Source organism: Phascolarctos cinereus, unplaced genomic scaffold, assembly GCF_003287225.1.
Source record: "Phascolarctos cinereus isolate Bilbo 61053 unplaced genomic scaffold, phaCin_HiC Scaffold_4;HRSCAF=312, whole genome shotgun sequence".
NCBI lineage: Eukaryota > Metazoa > Chordata > Mammalia > Diprotodontia > Phascolarctidae > Phascolarctos > Phascolarctos cinereus.
This window is the reverse complement of record NW_027555847.1, coordinates 603,580,693-603,589,875: the sequence shown is the minus strand read 5'-3', so window position 1 is coordinate 603,589,875 and position 9,183 is coordinate 603,580,693. Positions and strand designations below refer to the sequence as shown.

Below are 9,183 nucleotides of genomic sequence, written 5' to 3'. Positions count from 1 at the left end.
ATCCAAGTATGGGCAAAGGAAGAGATTCCTGCTTCATCACTGGCAAAAAGATCCCTGCAATCCCTCTCTGATCAGCCACTGGATTCCCCCTCAGTCTGTGGGCTGAGGCAGCTGCCTCCCCAGGGCCACACTCTTGGGGAACTGGACCTGAGACTCCACACTCCTCTCTCAGCACTGCAGAAACAGACTTTTTCCACTAACCTTCTAAGTTGTCTTTGGTGTTCCTGGGTTGAGAAGTCTGGAAGCTCTGACAGCTGCCCGCTATTCAATCCTCTGAGGCCTGCTCCAGGTTCGCTGTGGCCTACGCACCCATGCCACACTGTGCTCCTCTCCCAGCCCAGTGCAGTTTACCTTTCTGATCAACCATCCAGGTTGTCTTGGGCTGGAAATTTGTTTCACTCTCTCTTTTTGTGGGTTCTGCTGCTTTAGAATTTGTTTAGAGCCATTTTCTATAGGTATTTGGAGGGGTTTGGGGGAAGCTCAAGCAAGTCACTGCTTTTACTCCGCCATCTTGGCTCCATCCCCCCACTATTTCCTATAGCCACAGTTATTGAAGACCTAGAAAAGAAAGTTCTTGTCAACAAAAACATTGCTACTGTCAAATATTTCAATATCATAAACTATTATGACTTTATCAATGGAAATGACCTTAAAGAAAAAGCATTACCATCTGCTTCGTTACTTTACCCCAAGCACCTGGGACTGTGTTATCACCCCAACTAGAATATGAACTCCTTGAAAGCAGTAACTGTCATTTAATTTGTAACCCCAGTACTTAGCACAGTGCTTTGTACCTAAGTGCTTAAATTAATGCTTTTTAAAAATTCATCCACTCATATCTTCTGTCTTTCTATTGTGTTCTGCCTTTTCATTGTACCTCTAATACTCTGTCTGCTGTTAACACATTCTTCTTCCCTTCTTAACCTCAGGGTCTTTTCATTTTCTAGCACTATAGGAAACATGGCTTCCCTTTTTGAAATTTAAAGCTTTCCACAACCTTGCCCCATCATACCTTCCTAATCTTTTTTCATTTTACTCCCCTCAACAACCCAGTTGTATCAGCTAAGTAAGGATCCAGGTGTCAACTCTTTGGGCAGGGGAAATTTTTAGAAAATAGGATTTTGATGGGAAGAGCCTAAGATCCTGCTTTTAACCACTTTGTGGATTGCTTTTTATCCATTTTTGTATGTTTTTACTGAAGTAATTGTTTATCTGAACTCTCAGACTTTGAATGATCCATTGAACTGTATGTGGAAATAGGTCTGGGACATATGCCTATACTTGTTCTCATGATCTCATCTTCTCCCATCTCTGCTATGATTTTGTATGCTCTCTCTCTCTCTCTCTCTCTCTCTCTCTCTCTCTCTCTCTCTCTCTCTTTGTCTCTCTCATTTCTCCTTCCCTGATAGCTTTAAACATTTTCAAATCACCTACATCACCATCATAATAATGATTTTAAATCTCACTTAACTTAGCTATCTCCTCCAACAATTGACCTATGTTTCTTAGGTTTATAGAAAACTCCTAGAAAAAGTTATCTGCCTATCCACTTCTTCACTTTCTGCTCACTTCTCAGCTTCTTGCAATCTGGCTTCTAATTCCGCTACTTAACTGAAGGTAGTCTCGTCAAGGTTATCAAGAATGTCAGCTACTAAATCTTCTGACTTTTCTGCAGTCTTTATACTACTTGACTTCTCTGCAGCATTTGCCATGATTGACCACTTCCTTCTAGACTCTCTCTGCTCCCTTGGCTTTGCGGAAAATGTTGTTCCTTAGCTCTCTTCCAATCTGTCTAATCACTCCTTCTCAGTCTCCTTTGCTAAATCTTTATCCATGCCTTGCCTCCTAATCATGAGTTATCCCCATGGTTCCACTGTGGGACCTCTTCTTTCTCTTCCTATTTCCCATTTATGTCATCAGCTTTCATAGGTTCAATTGCCATCTTTATGCAGATGCACATCTGCAGATGATTTTCAAATCTACATATCCAGCCCCAGTCTTCTTCTCCTGACATACTACTAACCTGGATGTTTAACTACCATCTCAAAATCAACATATCCAAAAGGGAACTCATTATTTCTCCACCCTATCCCAAACCCATCATTCCTCCTAACTTCCTTTCCTCTGTTAAGAACAGTATTATCCTTCAAATCATAAGGATTTACAATCCTTGATTCTTACTTTTCGCTCATCCAAATAATCCAATGGAATTTCTGAGTCCTCTTTTTTTTTGACTGCTCTTCAGGCTTTGACACTGTTGATCATTCTCTACTCTTTGATACTCTTTTCTCTATGTTTTCAAAATACCACTGTTCTGATTCTCCTCCTACCTATCTGACTGCTTCTTCTCTGTCTCCTTTGCTGAATCCTCTTCCAGATATAACTGTATGTGCCTCTCAGGGTTCTGTCCTGGGCTCTCTTTTCTTCCTTTTCTATACTACTTCTTTTGCTGATCTTATCAGTTCCCATGGATTTAGATACCATCTACATGCTACTGATTCTTAAATATACCTACCCTGCCCCAAACTCTCTGCTTACAGGAAATATCTTAAGCTCAATACTTCCAAAATGAAACTCATTATCTTTCTTCTTAAACCCTTCCTTATTACCATACCTTCTCTATTACCTACCATACCTTCCCTATTACCATATAGGGTAACACCATTATTCCAGTCCCTCAGATTCACAACCTATGTATAAACCTGGATACCTCACTATCTCTCACTTCCCCACCCCTAATCTTCATATCTAACTTGTTGTAAAGTCTGTTCATTTTACCTTTGCGCATCTCTCAAATATGCCCTCTTCTCTCCTCTGACACTGCCATCACTCCAGTGCAAGCCTTCATCATCTCAGCCTTGGATTATTGCAATAGCCTGCTGGTGGATCTGCATACCTCAAGTCTCTCCCCATTCCAATCCATCCTCCATTCAGACACTAAATTGACTTTCCCAAAGTGAAGGTCTTATTGTCACTACCACCATCTCCAACTCAATAAACTCCAATGGCTCCCTGTTGTCTTCAGGATCGAACTCAAAATGCTCTGTTAGGTGTTCTGTAGAGGGCCGGCTTTGGGGAGTTGGAGGGCTTAGGCCAGCCCGGGTCTTACCTGCAGCTTGTACTAAGCCTGACAGCTGTGAAACTCAGGATGTCGGCTCACCACCCCCCTGTTCTGTCTCTTGAGAACAGGATGCAGGAAGGGAGGAAACGGATGGGGTACAGGACAGGACGCAGGAAAGAATAAAACAGACAAGGTACAAGGAAGTAAGGAAATCACTTAATTAGATTTGTACTTTTCATGAATAATAATGTTACCATTGCTTGATCCAGTACTATATAAGCCTGAGCCCTCAGATCAATCAACAGAGTTTGTTCTTCACTGCTCTCACCTGGCCCGTGTTTCTTTCTCTCTTCACACTCTGCCGGCATCAGACCACAGCCGGGACACAGGCGCTCCCGGCATTTGGCGCCTAGACAGGGACCTGAAAGGAAGGCTTCCCCCGGCAGAGTGGCCCTGGACAAGGTGGGCTGTTTGGCCAACAGCCCTAGAAAAGGAGCTCCGGTCGTCAAGAGAAGACGCTAACAAGGTAGGGCGATAATTTTCCTATACAGTTTTTTTATTTTCACCAGGTTAAACGGGGATTAAAAAGAAACCAGACTGCCGCTTATCAGGGTCTCTTAAAGTGAACGTGAACTTCAGAACGAGACTGCCACTTTTCGGGGTCTCAGATTTAAAGTGAAAGCAAACTGCACAGGTGGGAAAGCAGACCGCACAGGCGGACAAACTAGACTACGGCTTTTGAGTGTCTTCAAAAGCGAAAGTAAACTTCAGAACGAGACTGCCGCTATTCGGCTTCTCTGATTTAAAGGGAAAGTTAGCCGCAACGGCTAACTAGTGTCCTATAAGATAGTTAGCAAATATGGGGCAGAGCTCGTGGGCAGAACAGAGAGACAGATACTATTATTTGAAAGTGTTCACATACAGGAGACACAACTAGAATTTTAGCATGCAAATAAGAACACTGTCTTTCTTTAAATCGTCCCAACTGCATCTTTGTCATTTCTATTGAGAACAAACCAAGTGCCATTCTGCTACTGAAATCTCTGCATAAGATACCTGTACTGTCCAACCATTGCATTGCCAAGACTGTACTAATACCAACTTTGATTACACTAGGAAATGGCAGTGCTCACTCTTAGTGGTGTTGCAATTTTCACATATTTGCTACTTTATTATTGTTTAAAATAATAGTACTATATGAGAACTTAATGATTATATCTTGGAATTATTTTGTATAAAAAATACACTTAGAAAAGTGGTTACCACGCTGCTGTCCTGTTCTTGTTAAAAAGACCCATGTCATAAATATTCAGGACATTGGCAGCTGATCACATTTACAAAGTCAGTGTGTAAGTGAAATTATTACTCCCTCCATAATGTCTTATGGACAAGCAGGAGCTGTGATGTGAAGCTACATTGTATTTCCCATTTTATATATGTCTCCCTATTTGATTTTATTCAAGTTATAGTACATTCTGAAAAAGTTGGCCTTATGAGTGTGTTGTTGTGGCATGCAAAGAGTTATGATGACTTCACATTAAATGTTAGAATTTGTAGTCATTATGATATTGGAAATTTTTGTAGTTTTCAAGAGTCTCAAAGAAAATTGTATATTAACATTTTTTGTCAGCCATCAGTGGTTAAGGGGATTTCATTTTAGATCCTTTTTAATAATCAAAGAAAATGGGACATTTGCCTTATATACATATAAAAAAGTTTTATTTAAGTTAGAGCTAAAATAGCATACTTAATTTTATAGCTTTTGTAGATACATGTCCTTTGCAACCTTCCATTCATTTCAGATCAGTTTGTAAATTAAGAGTTCTATCTTACCGTAATTCTAGAAAAATAAAGCTTGTATCATTTTATCTACAACCACCATTTAGGTAACTTAAAAATTACATTGGTATTCAAAAAAGAGGATAATTATTTAAGAAGCTAAGTTATATCAATAATTAGAAAACAAATCAGCTTGTTTTCTTAATCAGGTGGGGAGGAAACTTCAAGGGTAGGAGCAAATAAACTCTCTGCTTTAGAAATTTGACATGAGCAGTTTGTATGTTAAACACAGTCTAATGCACTGTATGTATACTAAAATTTCCAGTAAGATGTAGCTTGTAAATTTTCTGAATCAGCTCCTTAGTACTTGTTATAATATAGCTAAAATCTTAATACGTTTTACAGTATATAAAAGGCTATAACTTCATAAGTCCTTTTTAACATATCTTTGATAGAACTTTTTGGTTTAAAAAATTATTCATTCTGACTTTGTTAGAATATTAATAGCAATATTTTTAGGCTTTCATTTGTCCTGGTGGTTCTTTGGGAGGATTTGCAAGCAAATTAAACAAGTGAAGTGGGAAAGGGGACATTTATTTGTCTTTGAATATTTAGAAATAGATTTTTACCCTTGCCCAACAAAACTGTCTTGAATTCAGTAGATAACTAAAGAAATTTTTTTGCTTTGCTGCAGAGTCCTATTGCCTAACTCCCCTCTTGTATTAGAAAATCCAGCATAAATTTGTCATAGCCTGGTCAGTAGTTAAAACAACATTTCAGAGTTGAAAATAATTTTTATTAATCAAACCATTAGGAAATCTTTTTTTAATGACAGATAGGAAACTTAGTTATTTCTGTGTTTTCTGCCAAGAAGCATAGCCTTAAACATATTTCTATACATACCTGATTTCTTAGCTACTTAAACTTATGCTGTTCTAAACATTACTTAATCATATTTAGTTGGCTATTTTTCTACTGAACAATTACACAATGTTAGGAAGAGTCTTATTCTAAAATTCCTTTATTTCATATCAATTGTGATTCATGTTTTTTAAGTGTAATTACAATGTATGTGTCAGAGTATTCGCAAAAGAAAAAAAAAGTGGAGGCAAGATATACTTCAGGAGATGGGTATCCATACAATCTATATGACAGGGTTTTCACTAGGGGTCACTGTTGAGAAAGACAAGAGACAGAGGACCCCTCGAATAATTTGGAAGGTGGGACCTCCCATATGGGTGGAATAGTGGCCCCTATCTCAAGAAAAGCTAACTGCCCTGACTGAAATAGTAAAAGAACAGTTAGAGGCCGGCCATACTGAGCCATCTAATAGTCCGTGGAACTCACCTATTTTTGCTATAAAAAAGAAATCAGGAAAATGGAGAATGTTGACCGATCTTAGACGCATAGATGATAGAATGCAAGATATGGGCAGCCTTCAACCAGGTTTGCCCTCTCCCAATATGATACCGAAAGGATGGCCCTTATGGATAATAGATCTGAAGGATTGCTTCTATACTATCCTGCTACAACCAGAGGACAGGCCATACTTTGCATTTTCATTACCTTCAATAAACTTAAGAGCCCCACATAAGATATCAATGGAAGTTCTCCCCCAAGGGATGAAAAATAGTCCCACCATTTGTCAGCAATTTGTAGCAGCAGTCATCCAACCAGTTAGAGACTGCTTTCCACAGGCCTATATTATACATTATATGGATGATATTTTATGCTCTCACCCAGATGCTGGAGTATTAGAAACGATTTTGAGGACTATGACTAAGGCATTAGAAGATCAAGGATTAGTTGTAGCACCAGACAAAATACAACTTTCTCCACCCTTTTCATATTTAGGACAAACAGTAGAGCAGACAGAAATTAAACCACAAAAGGTCATAATAAGAAGGGATCAATTAAAATCCCTGAATGATTTTCAAAAATTACTGGGAGATATTAATTGGCTTCGACCTCATTTGGGAATAGGAACTCATGAGCTAGGGGAACTTTTTAAGATACTCCGAGGAGATCCTAATCTTAATTCCCCAAGACAATTAACTCCAGAAGCAAATATACAACTTCAAAGAGTGGAATCTGCAATTGAACAATGTAGAACCCAAAGAATAGAAAAGGGTCTTCTTATTGAAATAACCATCCTGCCAACTCCAGAGATTCCTTTTGGAGCCATACATCAGCAAGCAGGGATCTTAGAGTGGGTATTCCTGCCATTCCAAACCAAAAGGTCTGTAACCCCTTATGCACAGCTTGTAGCGCAACTTCTATCAAAGGCGCTAAAAAGAGCACTCGCCATCAGTGGACACCTTCCTCAGGTGATCCACCAACCATATACTCAGGAGCAGATTGACATGTTGGTAAGTAATGACCCTTCCTGGCAGGTGGTGTTATCAATATATCAAGGGTGTATGGGTAACGTTTTTACACAAAAAATCTTTCAATTCATGACACCTTATAAGTGGATATTCCCTCGGATTGTACAAAATCAGCCATTGCCCAAGGCATTAACTGTCTTTACTGATGCCACTAAGAATGGCACCGCGGCTTATTACTGCCCTCCTGACATTAAAAGCATTATTAATACTCCATTCCAGTCTACTCAACAAAATGAGATTTTTGCAATTATTGAAGTTATAAAGCAATACAATTGTCCTCTCAATATTGTCTCTGATAGCAAGTATGCTGTTTATGTAATCAACTCCATAGAAACTGCACAGTTAAAATACTCCACTAACCTCTCTATTTTTCAGCTTTTTCACGAATTACAAAATACAATAAGAGAACGTACCCATCCTCTTTTTTGCATGCATGTTCCTGCTCATACTTCTCTCCCAGGTCCTATAATAGAAGGCAACTCCGTAGCAGATACAATAATTACCTTTTCCTTTTCCCTACTCGAAGCTCAACAATCCCATGAACATTTCCATCAATCTGCTAATATGTTAAAGAGACAATTCCATATCACACGAGAACAAGCGCAGAATGTTGTGAAATCATGTACAAAATGTGTCCCCTATCTACCCTCTCCATGTATCACCTCCACTAATCCGAGAGGCCTTTGTCCATTAGACATATGGCAGATGGATGTCACTCATTATCCATCTTTTGGGCATCTTCACTATATACATGTAACTGTAGATACCTTCTCTGGGTTTACTATGGCTACCCCCCATATAGGGGAGGCTGCTACCCATGTAATTGATCATTTATTGTTTTGCTTTAGTATTCTTGGTATTCCAAGATACCTCAAGACTGACAATGCTCCCGCCTATACTAGCAGGAATTTTGCACAATTTTGTCTCACCTATAATATCACTCATTCTACTGGCATCCCGTACAATCCTACTGGACAAGCCATTGTTGAAAGGCGCAACAAGGATATTAAAATCCTCCTTGATAAACATAAAAAAGAGGGAATAGAAAATAGGGTAAGAAGGAGATTGGATCAGGTAATATATACCATAAATTTTTTGACACTAGATGATCAGGGAGTACTCCTGCACAAAAACATTTTGCAGGGCAAAAGAACAGGTTGTTAGATGAGCAACCAGATGTCACAGTAATGTGGAAGGATCCGAAGACGGGTAATTGGGATGGTCCAGTAAAATTACTAACCTGGGGTCGAGGTTATGCTTGTGTTTTTCCAGAACATGCAGGAGAACCAGTCTGGGTTCCCGAGAGAAATATCCATACCAGTCAGCATACTGACCAGAGGGATAGAGACCCTGAGCATCAAAGGAAAAACTGGTCAGAGAGACAAGCAGAGGAAGAAGGCGAGACTGAGAAGATGAAGAGCCAATAATAAGATGTTGACTGTCCTTTTTTGCAATGATAACTGTCACAGATGGCTGCATGATGGAGTCATGATTACATTGGACTTATATGCCTTACCCCACCTTGGGTTAAACCTATAACTTGACCACTATACTTTTGTTTGTGTAACTCCCTATTTGCTTTCTAATACTACCAATGTAACTTCTGATCAAATATTGAATAAGTTTCAGGGAGCTTGGCATTCCAAAAATATAACATGGATGGTATTGATCCTCAAGATATTGTTTATAAGCTATTGTACTATATCAAGCAACTTAACACTTTCCAGAATATTTCAAGTTTGCTGTTGCATTTTGTACCTTGATGGTATTCTTGTTACTCTTGAGTTTTCTCCTGATGTGCATCCCACGTTCTCAAGCTAGAACAGAAGAAAGGGGGAGATGTAGAGGGCCAGCTTTGGGGAGTTGGAAGGCTTAGGCCAGCCCGGGTCTTACCTGCAGCTTGTACTAAGCCTGACAGCTGTGAAACTCAGGATATCAGCTCACCACCCCCCTGTT

The 9,183-nt window shown here is 39.4% G+C and overlaps 1 long non-coding RNA gene across 1 annotated transcript; it reads left to right on the top strand.

Moving 5' to 3' along the window:
* Positions 1-3,318: 3,318 nt before the first annotated feature.
* Positions 3,319-8,958, top strand: LOC144457023 (uncharacterized). The gene is made up of 2 exons (XR_013486307.1): positions 3,319-3,587; positions 8,500-8,958. It is a non-coding gene; the product is annotated as an uncharacterized LOC144457023 (long non-coding RNA).
* Positions 8,959-9,183: the final 225 nt, after the last annotated feature.